Source organism: Meles meles, chromosome 16, assembly GCF_922984935.1.
Source record: "Meles meles chromosome 16, mMelMel3.1 paternal haplotype, whole genome shotgun sequence".
In the NCBI taxonomy this organism is placed as follows: domain Eukaryota; kingdom Metazoa; phylum Chordata; class Mammalia; order Carnivora; family Mustelidae; genus Meles; species Meles meles.
Genome location: NC_060081.1, coordinates 30,197,953 through 30,221,795, shown reverse-complemented (window position 1 = coordinate 30,221,795; position 23,843 = coordinate 30,197,953). Strand labels below are relative to the sequence as shown.

Here is a 23,843-nt window from a genome sequence, read left to right as displayed (position 1 = left end):
GTAATTCTGAAAGGGACCCCAATCCAAATAGATCAAGAAGTCATTATCCTTTCTACTTAACCTAGCTCCAACCCCAGGTATCACAGACTTAACTTCATCCTATCAGATAAGCCAAGTTCTCATTTGCCCTCTGCCTTGAACCACAAAAGCATCCAGATCTGGGCAGCAGTCTTTGATCCACTGCTTCCCAGTTCTGAAGTAGTACCTCTCACTGGCCACTGGCACGGAAACACTCACATCTCTGGACTCTGGACACCTCATCTCTTGGGATGGAGGTGGCACGGGGTATAGAAGCATGGCATAGATATAGGGAGCTAGAAGTTCAGAATATAAAGGCTGTTTAAATGCATCAGCTCTGGGTTGAATCCCAGTTGCATCATTTACTGTTAGTTTGTTAAGTGACCCCTCTAATCCTGAGTCTCCTGGGATGTGAAATGGAACTAATAATGCCATCCCCTTCAAAAGGTGTCTTTGAGATTAAATGAGATAATGCATCTACAACCTTTTGCCCAGTACCTGGCAGAGGCATACTGAGTATTCAGTTAGCTATCATGATTAGCCTTGTGATACCCCGTGCAAATCATATAGCCTATTTCGGTTAAAACCGGCCCGCTGCAAAACGTGTGAAAGCAACCGCCCTGCCTTCCTCCAGGGTTGTAAGGATTAAAAGAAGTATTCGGCCACACTTTACTCACAATCACGGTGTGAGAAAGACCGCCATTACCTAGGTAGGACCTGGAGTATGTGGAGGGCTTGTGGGCGTGGCTTGAGCTTGAGTTTGCAAGCAAGGACAGGATTGGTTGAAGAGAGGACTCGAGTCCTCTCGGGGTCCCGCCCTAGACCTCACTGCGCCTGCGCACCTTCTGTTTGCTTCAAGGCGAAGCTAGGTGGGGACCTGGTGAAGAGTGTTCGGCTCTCTTAGCATCTGCGTCAGCGGCAGTCTCTGAGACTGCGTGGCGGGTTGTCCAGGTAACGACGGGAGTTGTCGCTGACTGGTGGCATCAGAGAGACAGGTGTTCTTCAGGCAGTTGAAGCATCTGAGGACCCTGCTGAGCCCTCAGGTGAGGAGTTGCATGCCTCCTCCTTCCCTCGCCAGCCTTAACGTTCCCAGAGAAGTGGGGGAACTGAAATCTCACCATGCTGAGCGCCTACTGTATGCGGAATCTCTGCTCGGTAGGCAGTGTGCGGTAGTCAAGACGGACCACTAACTTCGGTAGCTTTCATTCCTTTTCATTTGACCTCAGTTGTGTACGAGGCCCCGTGCTGGGCGCACGTGTAAACAACGAACCTAAGTCTGTGCCCGGATAAACAAGCGCTTTAGGTAAAAGCCCCAAAGACGGAGTGCGGAAGACCTCACGTGCGCTCTGTTGATGAAGATCTCAGATTCAGAAAAGGATGGGCACCGGGAGAGGAACCATGCTAAAGAAAGGCTGGGTTTTGGAGCTAGGAGACCAGCATTCAAGTCCTAGTGCCAGCTCCACTTTAAATAAATGGTCCAATCGCGCTGACTTCAAGCCCTCGGCACACAGTCTCTGAGGCCCACCCAACTACTCCATTTGGAAAATGGGAGTAACAATAATAGCAGCCTGAGGGGCTTTGGAGGAAGAGTTAAGGAAAGTCATGTGCCCATAGCCTTATCAAACTAAAAAACCCTGTAGAAACTGATAGACGAGAGAGAACATTCAAAATTCAAAGGATAGACTCATACAAAGCTAATGATAGTATCTGCCATCAGTGAATGTTTCCTATGTAGCAAGACAGCATAATTTAAGGAGTTAGGATTGTGGTTTGTGGAGCCAGACATACGTGGATTTAAATCTTGGTTCCATCCCCTTAGAAACTGTGTATGTCAATTTGAGCAAATTACTTAACTTTTCTGAACCTCAGTTTCCCCATCTGTAAAATAGGCATAATCATATCTGTCTCAGCATTATGAAGTAAAAGGACAATGCATATTGAGCATGGATCAAAATGTCTAGTCTATGGTAAGATCTTGTTAAAGGTTGGTTGTTATTATTCTACTCCCTGCCCCCATTTAATCCTCACCACAGTGCTGTGAGGCATGAGGAAGGCTTCACAGCGAATGTGGTATTAGGAGAATAGAGGGAAATTAGAACAAAAGAGAGAAGTGCTCATTGCTCAGGACACTGCCCCCGAAATTGTAATTTAAAAATTCCTTTACCCTAATGGAATAATTGGAAGTGAAAATCCCCTTCAATCTTTCAAAATAAGATGTCATGTTGCAGGGTAGGGCAAACGCCCAGGATTGGCAAAATGATGAGGGAAGATGATGAGCAAGGAAAATGAGGAACCTCAGCCTTTCGAACCTAATTCAATCAAGCGGTGGGGGAGGGTAAAGGTGGTGGTGTGGCTATTTTCTGACTCTGAGGATTTTGATGGAGGGAAGAAAAAAATAGGCCTTTTAAACCTGGGACTTTGGAGGTAGGTGGGTTAGGAGTGAAAAGTAACAAAGTTTCAAACCAGAGCTCTGGAGCCCAAGTATTAATCACACTATTGGAGCAGAAGCTGAATGTTTTATTTCAAGGAGGGAAGTCCTTAGTTCAGAACCGTTGAGGACCAGGTGGTGGACAGATGTGGAAGAGAATAATTGACTGGGAGATGATCACTTCAAAACTGGACTTCTGAGCAGTGCATAGTTTGGGGGGGGGATTAAAAAAAAAAAAACTAAGCTGGTGGCTTTTCATCCTAAATCTCAACTCTGATTGTTTAACTCCCCATTCCAGAACTTTCCCTGTCTTTGTCCTACCAAATAAGCCCAAACTCCTTGGCCAAATGCCAAAGTTTTTTTTTTGTGCTGGCCTCACTGTTTTTCCTGTCTTCCTTCTTCTGTTCTATTTGTAAGATAGTTTAAGCTAAATTAAATTACTGTCTCTTAATGAGATTTGCCTTTGCTCCTATCATTCCTTCTACTTCAGATAACTTCCCCCATTTAACTACATCCAATTCTTCAAACCTTAAAGTTGGGTCATTTAAACATAAAACGATTTCAGACTTCTCCAAACTATCATGGCTTTGTACATGCCTTTCTAATGGGATTTTTTCTGTTTTGCACCATGTTATTAGCCTGGGGGCAGGGACTGTATTTTGCTCTTTGTCTTCCTCTGAGCCCCTGGCTACATGCCTTTCTCAGTAAGGTACTCAAAAAATATTGAATGAGGAGTGCCTGGGTGGCTAAATCATTAAGTGTCTTCAGCAAGGTCATAATCCAGGGTCGTGGGATTGAGCCCCACATTGGGCTCCCTGCTCACTGGGAAGCCTGCTTCTCCCTCTCCCACTCCCCCTGCTTGTGTTCCCTCTCTCGCTGTGTCTCTGTCAAATAAATAAAACCTTTAAAAAATAATATTGAATGAAAAAAAATGTGTATATTGAATGAATGGCCAAAGACCAGAACCTATTAAAAAAGAAAAACTTATCAGACCAAATGAATTTATTTCAGTTGAGCTATGAAGGAGCAAGACCATTGCAGGGGCACATTGGTACAGTTGATACTGTGTGTCACCTCAAAGTGTATTTGCATTATGGGTTTCTAAAGCACCTTGTTCTCCTGGGCCAGGGGTTTTATAGCCTTGGAGACCAAGATGCATCTTTTGTTTTAAGAACTATGATTTGGAGAATTGACCAAAGTCACACTAGAGCTAAAGGAACTAGAAATGCTTTTGTCACTCTGGATGAACACCTGGGCTTATTTTTGCCCCCTCTGCCTCTGCAAGATGGAGCTGCAAAGGTGACCTGCATGGCTTGCTCCCAGAACAATGCCAAGTTTGCCGTCTGCACAGTGGACCGAGTGGTGTTGCTATACGATGAACATGGGGAGTGGAGAGAGAAATTCTCCACCAAACCAGCTGAAATGAAGGTGAAGAGAGTACTCTGTGTGTCCTTAACCTGTTCATGGGGTCTTATGAATCTGGAAAACTTCCTAACTTCCCCAGCCATCTGCATAGGAAATGGCCTGCCCCATCTTTTCTCAGGATAAATCCCTCACGCTCCATACAGTCACACAAACACCTTTTCTTCTCTTTTCTCTACCATGGGTACTCATGACTTTTTTTTTCCTTTTCCTTTTTTAACTCTTAATATGGCAGGAAGAGCTATATGGTGAAGGGCATGGCTTTTTCTCCTGATTCCACTAAAATTGCCATAGGACAGACCGACAACATCATCTATGTGTACAAAATTGGAGAAGATTGGTGAGGATAGAGACTGGGAGGTGGGGGTGACCTGGAAAAGAAGGGGAAGGCAGGAAGAAATGTCTCATTGGGGAAAGGGGAGTAGAGAAGATGATGGTCCAGGCTGGGACGTGGAGAGCAAAGGCCTTCCCGAGTCTGTTGCTGCTTCCCTATCTGTGCCTGCCTCATGTGTTGTGAGATCCCATCCCTGGTGGGATCAGCCTAAGGACAGCATGAGGACCTGTGATGGGAGCCCTTGGTGACACAGCATCTTTGTTATTGTTCTAACACTGCTCGGGTTTCATTGTATGCCTCCTTTCAAGGCTCCTATGGAACGGTAGGAAACATTAGGGGGAGCAGGGAACGTACCTGGTCTTTCCTCCCTTCCCCCAGCATCACGTGTGGCACTTTATTTATGAAAGTGTTTTTAATGTGTTTTCCCTCCTTTTATGTGGCAGGGGTGACAAGAAAGTCATCTGTAAGAAATTCATCCAGACGGTAAAGTTCAGACCTGTCTCTGGGAGATTTGGATGAACAAACATATATCAATATATCTACTTGTAAATGTAACCAGAAGTTGCATTTTTAAAACTTGTCAGTCTGACTTTTCCAACTGAGAGGATGGAGGATGGCGCTGCGTGGCTGCCCATCCTCCTTGCTTTCCTCCTTGAGCCCTGCTGTGTCCTCTTCTCTGCTGTAGGCGACTGGGGTGGTGGCACGTGTGGGGGGTTCAGTTTGTTATAAATGCGCTGGGCTACATGGACAGGGTTATCCTTTTCATGATTTCCTCCTTACAGAGTGCTGGCACTTGTCTGCAGTGGCCGGCAGAGCACATCATTGTTTTTGGACTGGCTGAAGGGAAGGTAAAGAAGGAAGAGAAACACAAGAGAGGTTGTGGGTGGGGATAATGGTTCTGGAGAGAGAAATACGGTTAAATGTTTCCTTAGGGTCAAGTTATATATTGGGGGGAAAACAGAAGGACCAGTTTTTTGTTATTTCTTTTTCTTTCCTTAGGATCTGGGTGGGATTGAAAGGAACCTAACCAGACTTGTATCCATTTTCCCATTTTCAGGTTCGTTTAGCAAACACTAAAACTAATAAATCATCTACCATCTATGGGACAGATTCTTACGTGGTATCACTGACAACAGAATGAGTACGGAAGAGCAGTATCCCAAGCTTGGAGACATAGGAAGAAGCGATGGGGATGTCGGGACTGGGAGACTATAATATGGAAGATGGGGAGGAGTGGTAGCAGGGAGCCCAGGTAGGGTAATGTTTGACACAGAAGTGGGATTTCTTGGTGAGACAGAGTAATCTCTTTCTTCCTCTTCCTCTTCCTTTTAATTCACTCACTTTTTTAGTTCCTCTGGGAAAGGAATTCCCTGGTCATGCAGATGGCACCATTGTTAGGTATTTCTTCGATGATGAAGGCCTGGAGAGTCACAGGTATGACTAAAGGATGCTGTGAGATGGGGGTAAAGAAACCCAAGATCCCTCCTAGGGGAGGTTGAACATTAAGATTGAGGTGGTTGGTGGGGGGCACATTTAGATGCAGCCACAGAGAGAATTTTTATTCAGGAGGCCACAGCTTAATATTTGTGGGCAAAGAGGAATCGAGTGGAAAGGATTCTGAGAGTAAGGGAAAGTGAAAATTATTCTTATCTATGTAAAAAGTGTATTTATATGTATAAACTCATAGGAAAAGTCATTCTCAAGAGAGAAAAGGGAAAGGGTGGGGGATAAAATGAATGTTTATGTTTTACTTTATGTAATTCTCTATTGTCCAACTAACTTACCTTATGACTTACTTGTAGAGGGGTGCCTGGCTGGCTCAGTTGGTGGATCATGTGACTCTTGATCTCAGGGTTGTGAGTTTGAGTGCCACATTAGGTGTAGAGATTACTTAAATAACTAAAACTTTAAAAAAATAGTAATCCCTTTCTGCCTGGGTGACTTTCTCCAAACCAGGAAAAATCCGGCCTTAGCCTAAAGCAGTCTCCCCTGAAACTAGAGAATCTCTTCTTCCCTTTGGACCCCAACCTAAAAATATGACATTAAAGGCAGGAAAGAGAAATTCCTACTTTATTGGAAGCCAAAAGAGATTTAAAAAAAGAATTACTCAGGTAATAATGAAATTTATTTCTTCTGTAAAGAAAGAGCTGTATGCTCCGTGTGGACCTAGCCAGTGTTAGTTAATGTGTAGGATATGTCCCTTTGGGGGCCTTATAGGTATTTACTAAAGAACTCAACATACAAGCCTTTTGAGGTTTCCTCTTGAGGACAATGTCAGACATGTGTGTGCATGTCATACATATGTGTGTAAGAGTATAAAACACAAAGACGGTTTGTGAAGTTCTCCAGATTAGGATGTGTTGGGGTGGGAAAATGTTGGGAGGAAGATTGATACAGGGTATAAATTTTTCCTAGAAAGGAAAAATCCCTGGCTGAGGCTGTCAGAGTCAGAGTGATTGGAACCCTTTACTTCTGTCTTAGGGGAAGTTGGTGAACCACCCCTGCCCACCCTTGGCTTGGGCAACCAATAGCATCGTGGCTGCAGGCTGTGATCAGAGAATTGTAGCCTATGGAAAGGAAGGCCATGTGCTACAAACTTTTGATTACAGCCGTGACTCTCAGGAGCGGGAGTTCACCACCGCTGCTGCAAGCCCTGGGGGCCAGTCTGTTGTGTTGGGAAGTTATGACAGATGGGTCCCTTTCCATGTGCATCTACTGCCTACTTTCCCTGTGTACACCTTGCTCTAGCCCAGTTATTTTCAACCAGAGTGGGAGAATGGTTGGAAATCCATGTAGGTTGAAAGAGATCCTCAGGTTTTAATTCACTCACTTCCCTTTTCCTGCTCCCACCATCGGTTGGGACTCTGGCAGTTCCACAATACACCAGGATTTTGTGTCTCTGTGCCTCTGCATGGGACTCCATAGTGGAATTCATCTCCACTGTCTTTGTATTACCATTGCCTCTGTTCAGACCACTGGCTCGGTGTTTGTCCCATGATATTACACTTTGGTGTTTATAGTTATCTGGCTAAACTGAAACGCCCTTGAGAAGAGGGCCTATTCATTGTTTTTAAATCTCCAGTGGCCAAATTAGAATCCAGTACATAATATATGCTTAAAGGTTTTGTGAAGGAAGGAAGGAAGGACGGGATAGATGGATGATGGAAGGGTAAATAAAATAAAATAAATAAAGGGCCCCAGTCCCTTCACATCAGCTTTACTAGCCCTGTCCTTTTATCCCCTTCGATGTCATGTGGGTCTCTTCCTTCCTTTTTCTCTGTTTCTTTTTCCTTATTTCTGCCTTGCTAACAGCTCATTTTTCTCACCAGCCATGATCTCCTTTTGTTTTCTCCACTCCTATCGCTCTCACCCCATTTTACTTTTCTCTTGATTGTCCCAACTTCCTTCCTTGGAACCTTTTAGTCCTCTCCTATGAGATTCCCTAGCATGTGTGTTCTCTTTCACTTCCTTTCTTCGCTGATACAGCAAGACTCATTGCCTTCAGTTACCCACCCATTTCCACCCTTTTGCTCAGTCTCCATCTCTTCTGAAATCCACCTTCTTAATTTCAGACTTCGGCTACTCAACTAAAGCCCTTGAAGAAGTATCTGGGAAGTGGCAAAGCCCAAGGAGATTGCCAACTTAAATACGGTCACTGCCTTGGCCTGGAAACGGGATGGCTCACGACTCTGTGCGGTGTGTTTTAAGAGTAATCCCTTTCTGCCTGGGTGGAAAATCCAGACTTAGCCTAAAGCACTCTCCCTGAAACTAGAGAATCTCCTCTTCCCTTTTGACTCCAACCTAAAAAGATGACATTAAAGGCAGGAAAGAGAAATTCACACTTTATGGGAAGCCAAAAGAGACAAAGAATTCTGTAGGCAGGGCTGATTTCTCTCCTTCATCCCATCACTGTCCTTGAGTGCTGTGAGTGCCACCTCTTTCCATTTGGTACTTCCCCAAACTGCCAGCCCTTTTACTGCCAACTCTTTCCTAGATTCTAGAACTTGGGTTTCAAAGGTGTCTCTAGATATCCTTCTGATGCCTGTGACCTTTTATGTTGTCGCTTTCCCTTCTAGGGCACACTCTGTGGTGGAGTGGAACAGTTTGACTGCTGCCTCCGGAGAAGCATTTACAAGAATCCATTTGAGTTGACATATGTGGGACCTAGCCAGGTGAGCAGCTGATAGCCAGTGCACCAAAATCTCCTTCTGGACACTGCCACAGTGTCAAATATAACCCCTGGCAGAGCTGTTCTGGAGAACAGAGTGTATCAGGCAACTCTTTGGCAACTTTCCTGCTGTAGCCCTTCCAGCTTACTGTAAGAAAAGATTTAAACACCAAATTTAAGGGGTACAGAGATCGCCACTTCCATCTTCCTGGTTTAAAACTTTACTACCTGGGGCTCCTGGATGGCTCAGTCTTAAGTGTGGGACTCTTGATTTCAGCTCAGGTCATGACCTCAGGCTTGTGAGATCAAGCACCACATGGGGGCTCCACACTGGGCATGGAGTCTGTTTAAGATTCTCTCTTTCCCTCTCCCTCGGCCCCACCCATGTCTCCATCCCTCTCTAAAACAAAACAAAACAGAAAAAGCTTTATTACCTATATGTTGTTAACTAGGGAGTTTAGGATTATGCAGGTGCATAACATTGCTTTAGGGCCTCTGAACTCACCGTGTGTGACATTGCAAGGTAATTTCTTTGTTCTTGAGCCCACTTTTCTGTTTTCCCTACCTCTGTCCCCTTTTCCTTCCATTTATTATTCATTGGTTCCTTCATTCTTTTTCTCTTTTTTTAAAAATTTTGTTCACTTATTTGACAGAGTGTCCACACAGGAGCCAGGGGAAGGCCAGAGGGAGAGGGAGCACTTGGACGTGGGGCTGAATGTGGGGCCTGATCCCAGGATCATGACCTGAACTGAAGGCAGATGCTTAATCAGCTGAGCTACCCAGGTTCCCCCTCTTTTTTTTTAAGATTTTATTTTTAAATAACTCTACACCCAACTTGGGGCTCAAACCCACAACTGAGATCAAGAGTTTCATGCTCCTCTGACTGAGCCAGCCAGGCACCCTTGTTCTTTCATTTTCTGTCCATTCTCTATACATGAGCACTGTTAGGACAGAGAATACAAAGATAATTGTCTGTATTATATTGTTCCTTAATCAGGATCATTTTAGCAAAGAAGTATATGAAATGACAGTATGATCAGTATACACCATGATTAAAGTAATCACAAAGATTTTCACAAGAGGTAGAGGATTGTAAGGAGAGTGATTAGTTTGACCCCGTATGTATTATGTATTAGCATTGAAGGAGATAATCTCTGAAAACATTTTGTAAATAGTAAAGCACTGTGTGAATATGAGGTGTCATTTTTACCAACAATAGCCTAGGCTAGGTGAGGAAACAAGATACTAGCTTTGTTGAACACTGTGGAGGTGGGCACGGCAGGTTAACCCCTCTTTGGGGTTGAGGGAAGCCTCAGGGGGCTCAGACTTGTACCTTACCAAGGTGATTGTGAAGAACCTGTCATCGGGGACCCAAGTGGTACTCCAGTCACACTATGGCTATGGGATAGAAGAGGTGAAAATCCTCGGAAAGGAACATTAGTTACCTGGTGGCCCACACGTCAGACATGCTGCTGCTGGGGACCTGAACACTAATCGCTTTAGTGAGGTAGGACCCCCAGGCGGAGGGGCAGGGAATGGAGCATCGTGAGCTGCTACTTCCAGGGAGCCCAGGTCCCTAAGGGGGAAGATCTCTAAGTAAAAGCTCTAAGATGCTGGCGTTGGGGACCTGGTGGACCTGGGAGTGAGACCCTGGAGATTTGGAATCCTGGAATGGGAATTCCCACTGTTGGACAGTGTTTACAGGATCACTCAGAAGCCTAGAAGTCTAGGGCAGAATGTGACACAGCACCCCACTTGTGGAACATCAGGGCCTTCCTAAACTCCTTCTCTCTGCCTCCTACCCCGTCCTTGTCTCAGCGTTGTCTTGGATACTTACCCACATTGTTCTTATGTCCTCTCTCTCTTTGACACGTGGCTTGGCAGGGATCTGGTGGCAATGAGAAGTATTTCTTTGAAATTGAGAATGTGAGTAGAGCTTGATTAACCAACCCTCACCATCTCAGTAAACCTCCTAGCTAAGAGCAGATAAAGAAAGGAGGGCGAGATAGGCAGAGGAACAGAATACAGAGAAAAGTGGGAGTCACTTTGCACTGACAAGACATCTCCCTCTACTACTGTTGACCATGCAGACTTCTTCATGCAAACTTCCTGCCACGTGACAGTTCCCTTCATCCCCAGGTGTGCATGATCTTCAATGCTGGAGAGCTAACCCTGGTGGAATATGGGAGTAATGATACCCTGGGTTCTGTACGTACTGAATTCATGAACCCCCACCTCATCAGGTAACCCCACAAGGTTCTCTAAATTTTTGAAACCCCAAAGAAGTCCCTTTTAACCTCTCACTCCTGTATCCTCAAGATTCATCTAAAAACGTCATCCCATATGGTACTTTGGGGCCCTTGCTAAACATCCCGATGACCCAAGTCCATTCTGCCTTACCTCACCCTTCGTGTTTCAGTGTCCGTATTAATGAGCGGCGTCAACGAGGGATGGGAGACTATAAGAAATTGGCTTCTCTTGTTGATGTTAAGACTATTGCTATAGGTAAGACTCTCCCATAATTCTGATAACAAAACAGATGTTTCTAGTATGCTTCCATATCACAGGGGTGTGTAGAGTGGAGAATGCAGGAATCTGAGAGGCACCAGGTTAATGTATGGCCCTGCTCTCACAGAGGATGTGGGAAGTGTTCTAATCCACGTGTGTGAGTCTGCATCTAGCTGTATAGATACACATAAACTGTTACGCATATCAGCTTGTCCCTATAATTGTTCATGTTCTTTAGGCATGTATCTTTGGGCTAGGAATTGTGAACTGTAGAGCGGAACCTTTAGTCAATTTATGAATTTTCCTGTTTAGACTTAGGACATAGGATAATGGACTGTTCGAACTGGAAGGGGACTTATTTTCTGTAGAGTTTGACATTGGTAGCCAGTGTTGACAAAATTTATTTGAATTTCACAAGTGTTCACATAAATAAATACATCTTATTTTACATATTAATAATTAACTCTGGGGACACCTGGGTGGCTCAGGCAGTTAAGAGCCTGCCTTCGGCTCAGGTCATGATCCCAGAGTCCTGGGATCAAGTCCCACATAAGGCTTCCTGCTCAGCAGGGAGCCTGCTTGTCCCTCTGACTTCTGCTCTCCCTGCTTGTGCACTCACCCTCTCTGACAAATAAATAAATAAAATCTTTAAAAAAATTAACTGTATCATGAAATGTTTCAAGCATGGAAAAATGTATTTAGAACAGCACAGTATTCCCTATGATGTATAGAGAATAACATACCCATATAGCCTCATTAAGAACAAGGTCTAGAGTCAAACCTCCCCACTTCTGCAATTATACCTGGGTGATCTTAGGTCAAATTTCTTAACCTTTCTGTATCTCAGTTTCCTCATCCACAAAATGGGGATAAAAATTGTACCTACCTTATATGAAAAGCACTTAGACTAATGTCTGGCACATAATAAGCACTTAATAAATGTTAGCTATTAATAATATTATTACTTGTGTACCCATACCTAGTTCTTTTTTTTTTAAGAATTTATTCATTTATTTGACAGAGATCACAGGCAGAAAGGCAGGCAGAGAGAGGAGGAAGCAGGCTCCCTACTGAGCAGAGAGCCTGATGCGGGACTCGATCCCAGGACCCTGAGGTCATGACCTGAGCCGAAGGCAGAGGTTTTAACCCACTGAGCCACCCAGGCGCCCCTTTTTTTAAGATTTCATTTATTTATTTGACACAGAAAGAGAGAGAGAGATCACAAGTAGGCACAGCGGCAAGCAGAGAAAGAGTGGAAAGCAGGCTCCCTGCCAAGCAGAGAGCCTGGTGCTGGGCTTGATTCCAGGACCCTGAGATCAGGACCTGAGCTGATTTCTGAGGTCTCGTTTAAGAAGTTTCCCTGGGGCACCTGACTGCCTGAGCCAGAGGAGCATGTGACTCTTTTTTTTTTTTTTGAAGATTTTATTTATTTATTTGACAGACAGAGATCACAAGTAGACAGAGAGGTAGGCGGAGGGGGGGGGCGGGGCGGGGAAGAAGGCTCCCTGCTGAGCAGAGAGTCCAATGCAGGGCTCAATCCCAGGACCCTGGGATCATGACCTGAGCTGAAGGCAAAGGCTTAATAAACCACTGAGCCACCCAGGTGCCCCAGCATGTGACTTTTGATCTCAGGATCGTGAGTATGAGCCCCAAGCTGGGTGTAGAGTTAAATAAATAAATAAATAAATAAATAAATAAATAAATAAAATTTTTTAAAAAGAAGGTTCCTACTCCCTCCTACATTTTAATATTTTTAGCTTTTGCTTGTCATCTGTAATTAATTTTTGTGTGTAACGTGGGTGTGGCTCATAATTTACTTTTTCCATGTTTAACCATTTATTGGAAATCCATTCACTGATTCGTAATGTCACCTCTTATAAATCAAGTTTCCAAATACATATGCGGCTGTTCTTAAGATACCTTTACAGTTCATGAGTTTTATGTTTCACATCAGATTGTTGAGTTGTAATGGAAATGATGTAATATGGCGGCCCATGTTCCAGTGGCAGTAATGAGCTGTGAGACTTTGGACAAGTCATCCCACTACAAAGGGCTTGTCTTCAATAGTGTATAAAATGACCTTCTCTTAACCTTTTTTCATTCGTGACCCCTTTGAGTATCTAATTAAAATCATAGATCCTGGGATGCCTGGGTGGCTCAGTTGGTTAGGCGACTGCCTTCAGCTCAGGTTGTGATCCTCGAGTCCCATTTTAGGCTCCCTGCCTGGCAGGGAGTCTTCTTCTCCCTCTGACCCTCCCACCTCTCATGCTCTGTCTCTCTCTCTCCCTCTCAAATAAATAAACAAAATCTTTTTTTTTTTTAAAATCATAGATCCTTTCCCAGAAGAATATCATAAACATATAATTTTGTATATAATTTCAGGGTGTTCACAGAGATGGGGTCCCACAGCTCTAGTATTCTGTGATTCTACTTAAAAATTGAGACATTGAAACATGGCTTTATGAAGTTGGCTTTTAATTAAAGGAAATTTCATTTTTAGGTTGGTCTTCCCAGTTGTAGACATTAGCTGGCATTTGGTCTTGAGCTTGAGCACGGATCAAGGCAGGACATTGCGCATTGGTAACGTATACAAATAAGAGCTGTGAAGGCGCCGTGTTCAGGAGACTCCCTGAAAGCATCCTAGCCAGTCCGTAAGTGTGATCTTATCTTACATTGTCTGCAAAATTCACACCAAACTAAAATACTTATCCTCAGCACTTTCAGCCTGACTTTAATCAGAGGTTCCTTCTGTTTTGTCTGTGTGCCTTCTCCACTGTTTGCCCCTCGGGGCTCTTACATCATTGACACTCAAAGTGCAAGGAACTCCTTGTAGCACATATGTTCATCGAGGTCGTTTCATCCATCAGCTTTCTCTTCATGGTTGTGCTGGAACTGGGGCTCTTCCTTAATGTGCTCAGTGCTGCCTTCCAGAGGATTTCTTGAGTAAAGGATGCCCGTTGCTCTGATCTGTTCTGATCTGCTATGAGACAACTCCAAGATCCCAGAGAGGAATCTCATTTCTTGATGGATCTGGACCTTTTGAGCTAGCTACAGAGTTAAACAAAATCTCTATAATTTTAGTATAAATCTAGTATTGTAAGCATCTTAGCAAAATTATGTCATATTCCTCATACTCTACACTGATGGAACATTCTTAAAGCCCAACATAATAATTAAAGGCAAGACTTTTGCAGGCTGCCTTGTGTCTGTATATGATTATGTGGAATCTGTCTTCTTAACCCTCTCTCTTTTACTTTGTAGTGGATCTGACTGGTGGCTACAACATTGGCACCATCAGCCATGAGAGCCGTGTGGATTGGCTGGAACTTAATGAAACGGGCACAAGCTTCTCTTCAGGGACTGGAAACTTCGTGTAAGAAGGGTTACTAAGGCCTTAGCCATTGAGTAGTCCATAGAGGATGTGATACTACCTGCTGCCAGGGATTGCGGGGGGCAGGATGGGCTTAATTTCTTGGTGCACTATGCCATCAACATAGCAAAAGGCACAGAAGAATCAACATGGTGTCTGTTATCACAGCCCATCTGTTAACATAGCCCATACCTTAAGAAGATGGTATTGTGAGAAGATGGTATTGTGATGGCACCAAAGTCAAGAGGGAAATTTGGGAGCTGGTTTCTCTTTTACTGTTCACAAGTCTGTGCCCTCGGGAGACTGCCTCACCCCTGAATGCCTGGCTGAACTTTACCCACACCTGTTGCAGCATTCCTCAGCTACACGTACCCCACAGTGTTAAGGCTGGCTTGACAGTCTCCCCCAAACTCCTTATTGACTCTGATCTCAATATGCTATCACCAAAGAGCTCAATCTTGAGGGCAAAGAGACTCTCTGGTAATTTTTCATTTCATGTTCATTGTGATGGGAAAGCCACATCACCAATTTCCAGACCATTGAATGTGCATGGTGGCCTTACTTTTGTGATCCAGTCTGGCAACTCTGGCCCAGAGTTAAACTCTAAGAATGAAAGTCTGACCTTCAGCTAACTTAAATTTCTGGTGTAGCTCTGGGCTCACTTGGTCATCTCTTATGGGCCAGAGTCAGGATGTACCAAGTCAGCATACACGTCGAGCATTGCAGGCTAGTAAGCTTTGAAATCCAGCATCTGCCTGAGGGGTGGGTCAGCTCACCACATTTCGTTAGAGAAATGGTCAATATCAGAAGCCACCCCATAACCCCTTCTGATTGCGCTGTCCACCTCTTCCTTCCGCAGTTGCATCTGTACGATACTGAAAGCTGCTCTAAGACGGTGATCCTCCACTTCTGCTCCTACGTGCACTGGTCCCAGGAAGTGACGGGCTGGTGGCTCAGAACCGAAACAGCCTGTGTGTGTGGTACAACATTGAGGCACCCAAGAGGGTCACCACATCCTCTATTAGGGTATGTCGGTGCCAGGGGACCTCAGACATAGTGTCTCACTGATCAGTTAGGGCCCTGAGGAAGCTCCAAAGGTTATTTGGTTTTCTCTGGCCCACCACCCATCATCTCTGTGATAGAGTCAGCAAGTAAAGCCTAGATCCTTCCCCACAGTGCGCTAGGCTCCAGAACCGTCCTTGTTCAGATTCCTGACATTGTATCCTGTCCTCTCTATTCCAGTGGCCCTGGGAATTCACCAGGTCATAATGAGTTCTCTTAGACTGGAAGAGCCCCCTTAGCGGGGGCAGTTCTGTCAGTTCCTGGGTGAGGATTCTCTGTTGTAAGCTGTTCAGAGCTTCTTTTTTTATCAGACTGAAGATCGGTCACTCTCCTGTCCTGCCAGCATCATGTACATTCCAGTGACCTTCCAGAATCTGGGAGGGAAAACAAGAGAGGCCCTGTGCTAGGTGAGGATGATTGGTGTGGATACAGAGGGAGCATGTGATAGTTCTTTTTGTCTTTTTTCTACATCTCTTCTTTCCTGCTTTTCTTTCCTCATTTTAGACTAATTACGTTTGGCGCTTGGGGGCTGTTTTGTCCTGTTTTAAACACATTTTTCACATTTTTGCTTTGGAGGTCATACATTTGACTCCTATAGTGGTTACCCTTGGAAGTTTACCATACCCTTAAATTATTCTGAATAGTTTCAGCTTATTTAGCATCTGACCCCTGGCAAATGATACAAGGACCTGAACTTTGATTACCTCCCCTTTGCCATTATTGCCCAGTATTTTTTTATCCCCAAAGTGAGACGTTATTCTTTTCCACAGCTGGAATTTGGTTACATTTACCATCATGGTGCCAGTTTCTCTGCTCACTCTTTTTGCATTGCTGACCTTTGCTCTGGAGTTACCTCCTTGAGAGAAAGTGTTTCGAAGATGAATCCTCAGTTTCTGAAAAGTACCAAAATGGAATTATCTGAAAATGTTTTTATTTGGCGTGTTCTTGAAAGAACAGTTTGACAGTTTTTCTTAGTCTTTTGCAAATATTATCATCCCATCGACTGACCCCCTTAGTTCTGAGAAGTTTATTAACAGCTCCTTGTGTTGTCTTGTTGCTTTTTAAAAAAGATTTTATTTATTTATTTGAGAGAGCAAGGGGAGGGGCAGAAGGAGAAGCAGACTCCCCACTGAGCAGGGAGGGATGGGGGGGGGCTTAATCCCATAACTCCAGAATTGTGACCAGAGCCTAAGGCAGAGGCTTACCTGACTGAGCCACCCAGGCGTCCCTGTCTTGTTGGTTTTAAAGTCTTCTTTTTTCCAGCATTCTGAAGCTTCAGTACATTATGTCTGCATATAAATGTCCTCTTACTTAACCGTGCTTGGTGTGTATGTGCACGCGTGCACGCGCGCGCATGTGTGTGTGTGTCCCATCTGCGAGGACACCTTGTTCCTCAGCCATGAGCTCTTTAAATGTTGCTGCTTCTCTGGAACTCTTTCTCACCCTCAGAACTCTAATTAGGTATGTGTTCCATTTCTTGTCCTGTCTTTGTGCCTCTAGAACCTCTTATTCTTCCTTCCTCCTTCTCGCTCCATGCACATTCTGGATAATTCCTTAAGAAACATCTTGGCAAGGGGTGCCTGGGTGGCTTGGCCCTTAAGTGTCTGCCTTTGGCTCAGGTCATGATCCCGGGGGTCCCGGGGTCCTGGGATTGAGGCCCTGCATGGTGCTCCCTGCTCAGCAGGAAGCCTGCTTCTCCCTCTCGCACTCTCCCACTCCCCTTGTTTGTTTCCCTCTCTCTGTCAAATAAATAAATAAATACAATTTTTTAAAAATTATTTAAAAAAAAGGAAACATCTTGCAAGTCAGAGGTTTACTGTCACCACTGTCTTATCTGCTATTGAAATCACCCACTGAGTTTTCTTACTTTGAATATTGAATTTTTCATACGGTTTCATTTGGTTCTTTCTCTAGTCTGCCTGGTCATTTCTTCTAGTATATTTGCTACTGAAGCGAGCACAACCTGGCCATTTTTTATAGTTTCTTGTCTCTTGCTTAATTTTTCATTCCATCCCTTAGGTCTTTAAACATTTCACAATTCTTTCATATTCCATAACTGGTTTCTTCCATAATTGTTATTTTTAATATTGGAAATCCTTGGAGGTCCAAAAGTGCTGTAGTTATTGTTATTGTTTACTCCTTTATGGTAGTTAACTTCTATTTTGGTAGCTTTATTTTATTGGGGGGCTCACGTTACACTGAATATAATTTTTAGAATCTCAAGGGCCTAACATGGGCATGTTTTCCTCTAGATATGATCAGTGTTTGCTTTTGCAGGAATCAGGCATACTAATGACTTTTGTTCCCTTTCCTGAAGAGAGGATCCCAGATTTCATGACTAACAGAACCTCAGAATCGCCCCCTCATCCTGCTGGAGGACCCCTGGTTTATTCATCCGCTGCTGTGTTTGCCATCAGGGCGACTGTACCCTTTCCACTTGCTCCCCTGTTTTTTCCTGCTCAGGTTTTAGCTTACTGGCTTTTTCCTTTTTTTTTCTTTCCTTTCCTTTTCTGTTTTTCTCTTTTTCTTTCTCTTTTTCCCTTCCTTCCTTTTCTTCCCTTCCTTCCCTCCCTACATTTCCTTTTTTTTCCTCCCTCCCTCCTTCCCTTCCTTCCTCCCCGTGGGAGACTAGGAAGCATGCCTAGTGATTTCTTCAGGTGACCTAAGCAACAAATGTATTCAAAAGTAGGGCCCAGGTTAAAGTTGTATTTTAACAGGACTCAAGCTGGAAGCAGAAGTGATTGGACGCTTTGTCAGTTTACATCCAGGCATTAGTGCGGGCACAGCTCTGAGTGTACAGGAACCTGAGGGCATTAGTGTAGATAAGGGATTCTTACCTGCTTGAAGGAAACTAAACAGCTGGGCAAACAAGGGCCACTGTCATTCCCTCAGTGTGTAAGCGCTAGGGTGGGGTAAGGCGGGGTCTGTTCTGCAGTGGAGTCGTGGAGACACTAAACTGGAATTCGGGTGGGGTGGGGGGATTGAAATTTTACAGGGTGATGTGGTAGGTCTGGAGCAGGGCGGGGGGAAGACCGAGGTGATGGTGACCGAAGGTGTGACAACTGTTGCCTGCATGCTGGATGAGGGCCTGATCGAGTTTGGAACAGCCATCGATGACGGCAGCTACACCCGGTGAGGGGCTGGGCTGATATCCCCGGGAGGTGGTGGGAGAGGCTGGGTTCTGAGGCTGGAAGACCTGACTGTTGCCTTCCTTCCTTCTCTCTTCAGGGCCACAGCCTTCTTGGAGACTCTGGAAATGACCCCAGAAACAGAGGCAATGTGGAAAACCTTGAGCAAACTGGCACTCGAGGCAAGGCAGCTCCACGTCGCTGAGAGCTGAGGCAGACCAGAAGTGAGGTGTGGGCAGCTAGGAAGGATGGCCAGAGGCCATTTTCCATGGGGCGGGAGTGTGAGATGCTCCTCCCGTGCTAAGGCACCAGTCCCCTGCCATTACAACCAGTAACACCTTTCAGGTAGTTATTCCAAACATTCTTCCATCCCAGTTTATAAGATTTTTATTGCTTTTGCTTCCCCTATGTAGGTACCCCTTCAGAGTTTTAGCACCCATGCCCTCCAGTCCAGGTGTTGATGTGTATTTCCAAATGTGGCATAGGAGTGTAGTTAGTAGGACAGACTTGGGATTTTAGACTCTTTCAAGTTACCTGGCTCCATTTAACAGCTTGTATAACCGTGGGTTAAGTGAACCTTTCCAAACCTTGGTTTCTCAATTTCCTCTCTGTAAATGGGAGTAATGATAGCATTTACCTCCTAGGGTGGTAAAGAAGAATCATAGGGGCGGTGAAGAAAGTAGGAGAATTCTCAGTGCTCAGTAAATGTCAACTGCTGCTGTTTTGCCAGGAGTCCTCTTGGATCCTTCCTTCCCGTGGCCCCACAGCTAGACAACCAGCTTGTCCTAGGGCCCTGACCCAGCGTCTTCAGGCTGTTGTTGTAGTCATGTGGTATGTGTCAACAGGCAGGTGATCTCTTTGAGAAGATTCGAAACCCAGAGCTGGCCCTGGAGTGCTACTGTAAAGGCAGCGCATTCATGAAAGGTACTGCCCCCTACAGCCCCGCCTTCCCTGTTAGAGTCTTGCCCAAATCATCCCCCTGCACCAATTTTGTGCATCTGTTCTGGTGGATCGGCTCAGTTCTCCATCCCTCCACTTCTCACCTATTTTCTACACCCCATTTCCCTGAGTCCCATCCCTGGAAGTCTTAGCTGAGTGCCCTCTCTGTCCCTGGCAGCGGTGGAGCTGGCTCGGTTGGCATTCCCAGTGGAAGTGGTGAGCCTGGAAGAGACCTGGGGGATCATTTGGTGCAGCAGAAGCAGCTCGATGCAGCCATTAATCACTATATTGAAGCCAGGTAGAGGGGTGCAACTGAGACTGGGTGTGAGGTCCAAGGTGATGGGTCAAGTAAGGGCACCAAGGCTCCAACAGAGATGACACCATGTAGGTTGGAGTAGGCTTGAGGTGTCTCCCTACCTCTACCTGTCTTCCTCTTGCCTCATACACACAGATGCCTTTCCCAACTCTGCCAGGTGCTCCATTAAGGCAATGGAAGCTGCCCTGGGCTCCCGCCAGTGGAAGAAGGCCATTTATATATTAGATCTACAGGACCAGAACACTGCGTCCAAATACTATCCCCGCGTGGCCCAACACTATGCGTCTCTGCAGGAGTATGAGGTGAGGAAAGTCCCTTGCTGGAGCTGGAGGCAATGCAGTACAGAATGAGAAGAGAACTCAGAACCGGAAGTGGGGGCCACCTCACCAAATCCTTCTTTCTGGGTCCCAGCAGCACCAGCCACCCTGAGCGAGAAGAAAGCAGTTTTCTTCCCTTATTTCATTCCAACATAACACAAACCCCTCTCCCAGATCTATAAAGCGAGTCTCCAGCTCTCTTCTATGGAACTCCATGGGAGTTCCAATGTGGAATTGCCCTGTGTTGCAGAAGTACGAGGTCCTTTTAGGTCCTTTTAAACTGCGTGTTGTATTGTCCCCATTCTGGTCTTGGCTGTTTTTTTGTTTTTGTTTTCAAAACAGTAGAGGGTGTGAGACAAGATAGCCCTCTTTTCTTCCATGTTGGGGACTAAGGGTCCTATCCTCTCCCCACCATCCCAGCTAAGGTTTGCTCTCCCCCTGCAGAGGCTCTAACGCTCTTTCTCTAATGCTCTTGCCCTCGGCCTTTTGTGTCTGCTGTCTCGAGCACAGATTGTGGAGGAGCTCTACATTAAGGGAGACCGAACAAAAGATGCAATAGACATGTACACTCGGGCCAGCCGCTGGGAGCAAGCCCACAAGGTAGAGAGCGGGGCGCAGTTCGTCCGAGGGCTCCACCTCCCTGGGGCTGTCCCTACTTTCCTTGGGCTCTGATGTCCCCTCTTCACTGGCCTCCTTGAAAGCTGAGAAAGAGCACCAAAATAGAAAAGTCTGGAGCGCTTGGATACCTAGCCACAGGGAAAGGCAAGGATGAAGAGGCCCTTGTTCCCAACCTGTAATTCCGAAGCGAGCAGAAGAGTTTGGGAGCTGGGGAGCCCCAATTGCCCCTCCCCAAGCTGTCGTCACAGCGGCAACTTCATTCCCTGCCTGCAGCCAGAACCCGGTGGGTACGGCGGGAGCTCGGGAGTGGGAACACGCGCCCCACCACAGGGCATCTCTGGCCTTTCTGCGTGAGCGGAATATAGTTCTGACTTTGCTCCTTATGGTCTTGGAATTCCCTGGACTGACCAGGAAAGCATCCGTACACAAACCCTTGTGGTTGTTGGGAAGGTTCAGAGTTGCTGGGAACACAGGTCACCCCCAAATCATGCTTCCCTGGCCACTCCGCAGCCCCCCTGCTTCCCTCGGAAGCGCGCCGGAGGCTACTGGGTCTCTGTGTGTCTGCAAAGCTGGCAGTGAAGTGCATGAGGCTGGAAGACGTGTCGGTGCTGTACATCACCCAGGCCCTGGAGATGGAGAAGCAAGGCAAGTACCGGAGGCGGAAGGGTGAGCCACAGCCCTAGAGGAGTCATGCAGGGAGAAGGATGCGCGCTGTCTGCCTAGAAGGCAGTGATGCAGGAATCTAGGTCGAGGAGCCCTGGGGTGTCTCTCCCCTCCCCAGGCACTACATGACAGTGGAAGAGCCTGGTCTTGCCATCCCCATGTTCAAAAAGCACAAGCTGTGTGATGATATGATCCGCCTGGTAGGGAAGCACCGCCCAGATCTCAGTGACACACACCTGCACCTGGGCAAGGTGAGTCCTTCTCAAGCCTCGGCCATCTCTTCCCCGAACAGGCTCCACATCCCCCTCGCCCCATCCTGACCCTCCTTTCCCCAGGAGCTGGAGGCTGAAGGCTGACTGCAGGAGGCCGAGTATCACTACCTCGAGGCTTAGGAGTGGAAGGCAACAGTGAACATGTACCGGTCCAATGGGCTCTGGGAGGAAGCCTACCGGGTAAGGAGTCCAAGTCACTCTGGGGATGCGCCTGTCCCTCTTCCCCACTCTCAAGTGATGCATTCTGAACTGGTTGTGGGTCTCTCTGAAAAATGTTCATACTGACAGGCAAAATTTCACATGCGGTAGGAGGGGGTCTGTGAACTACCTGAAGTCCATCCTTGGACCCTGAGCAGGCTAACAGACCCCAAAACTGAGCCCTCTCCCTGTTCTAGTAGAAAGACCGGACCCTTGTCAAAGCTGAAGTCCGATCAGAGGGGAGTAGGGAGCAGCCATGTGGCCCTGTGTGGGAGGATTGCCAAATGGCTTTGCTTCACAGGTAGCCAAGGCTCACGGAGGAGCTAATGCCCACAAGCACATGGCCTATCTGTGGGCAAAGAGCCTGGGAGGAGAGTCCGCAGTGAGACTGCTTAATAAGCTCAGACTCCTGGAAGCTGCCGTTGACCATGCCGCTGACAAATGGTGAGGCCCTAAGACTTCTCTCCACTGGCCCCTTTTGAGAAAGAGCCTCTACGTAGACAAGGAAGATTGCTGTATAGCTGAGAAGTGTTTCTGAAAACGGAGGCAGGAGTGAAGAAATCCTTGGAAGAACGTGATGGAGAGGCAAGGAATGAATCAATCGCTCTGCCCTTGCTCCCCAGGGACTCAGAACAGTGTTTAGCTGTTCTAAGAAGATGGAACGTGATCAGCTTTTTTTCCTTCTTTTTCAAAAAGACCTTTTTAAGTAATTACTATACCCAGTGTGGGTCTTGAACTCAACCCGAGATCAAGGGTCACTCATTCTACAGACTGAGCCAGGCAGGTGCCCCAGAGAGAAGAGCTTTTAAAGCTAAGGTGCACTAAGCCAGTAATTGACTTCTGAGTGATGGAAGTGTGCTTCTGTTAAATGCAAAAAGAACTTTTCTTAAGCAAATGTTACAAAGACCAGTAATAATCCTGCATTGAGTCAGATGGCTGAGGGTAGTCTTAATGTTTTAGAGAGACAGTTTTTCTGCTAGTATAGATGTGACTCAGGAGGAAGTGGTGAAGAACCCAGAGCCCTTGCTCCTGAGGAAGAGTAGTTCTGTGAGGCTAACTGCGGTCCCCTGCCTCACGCCCATCCCATTCCCTTATGACCACTAGTCGCAGGAAGCACAGGCTTTTCCAAGTGTCCCCGGACCCACGTCCTCTTTACATGTGTGTGTGCTTCTGTATCACTTCATATGGACTGTCTTCTCAATCTGTCTTTCCCTCCCCCGGTCCTGTCTCTGCCCTTTCTGTTTTCTCCTGCCCTGTTCCTCCTCTTATAAAATGAAAGTACTACTCTGAAAGACAACCTGAGGGTTTTGAAGGGGCGGAGGGCGGGAGGTTGGGAACCAGGTAGAGGGTAATAGAGAGGGCATGTATTGCATGGAGCACTGGGTGTGGTGCTAAAACAATGAGTACTGTTATGCTGAAAATAAATAAAAAAAAAAGAAATGGGAAAAAAAATGAAAGTACTAAGTAGGCAGACCTTACCTACACCTTCCATTTCAGCTCATGGGAATTTGCTTTTGAACTCTCTCGGCTGGACCTCAAGCATAAAACCCCTGAGATTCATGTCCGATATGCTATGTACCTGGAGGATGAGGTATGGATGTGCTCCTTCTCCCTTGCTTTTGACCTTGAACTCCTCCTCTCACGGCTGCCATGATGGCAATCTGCTTCTGATCATGTGTGGCTGCACTTCTGTCCCTACAGGGTAAATCTGAAAAGGCTGAAGCTGAATTCATCAGTGCTGGTAATCCCAAGGAAGCAGCCCTCATGTGAGTTACCCATCAATTCCTTACTCCCGTCCTCCCAACCACAGCCCCAGGACCTGGCATTGCCACCTTCACCTGATCCTGGTACCAATAAATCTTCTACCCCCTGTGACATGGGTGTTTGTCTCCCACTACTGAGGCCTCAGTCCGGTACTGAGCCTCCCCTGTGTCCTCTTCTGGGAGCAGGTTTGTCCATAACCAGGATTGGGAGGCAGCTCAGTGTGTGTCCGAGGCTCACGATCCTGACAGTGTCGCCGAGGTGCTTGTGGGGCAGGTCCGGGGGGCCTTGGAGGAGGACTTTCCAAAAGCAGAAGTGCTG

General features: G+C 46.2%; 1 pseudogene; it reads left to right on the top strand.

The window, feature by feature from the left end:
• The first annotated feature begins 9,128 nt into the window (after window positions 1-9,128).
• LOC123926568 lies at window positions 9,129-23,627 on the top strand (annotated as a pseudogene).
• Window positions 23,628-23,843: the final 216 nt, after the last annotated feature.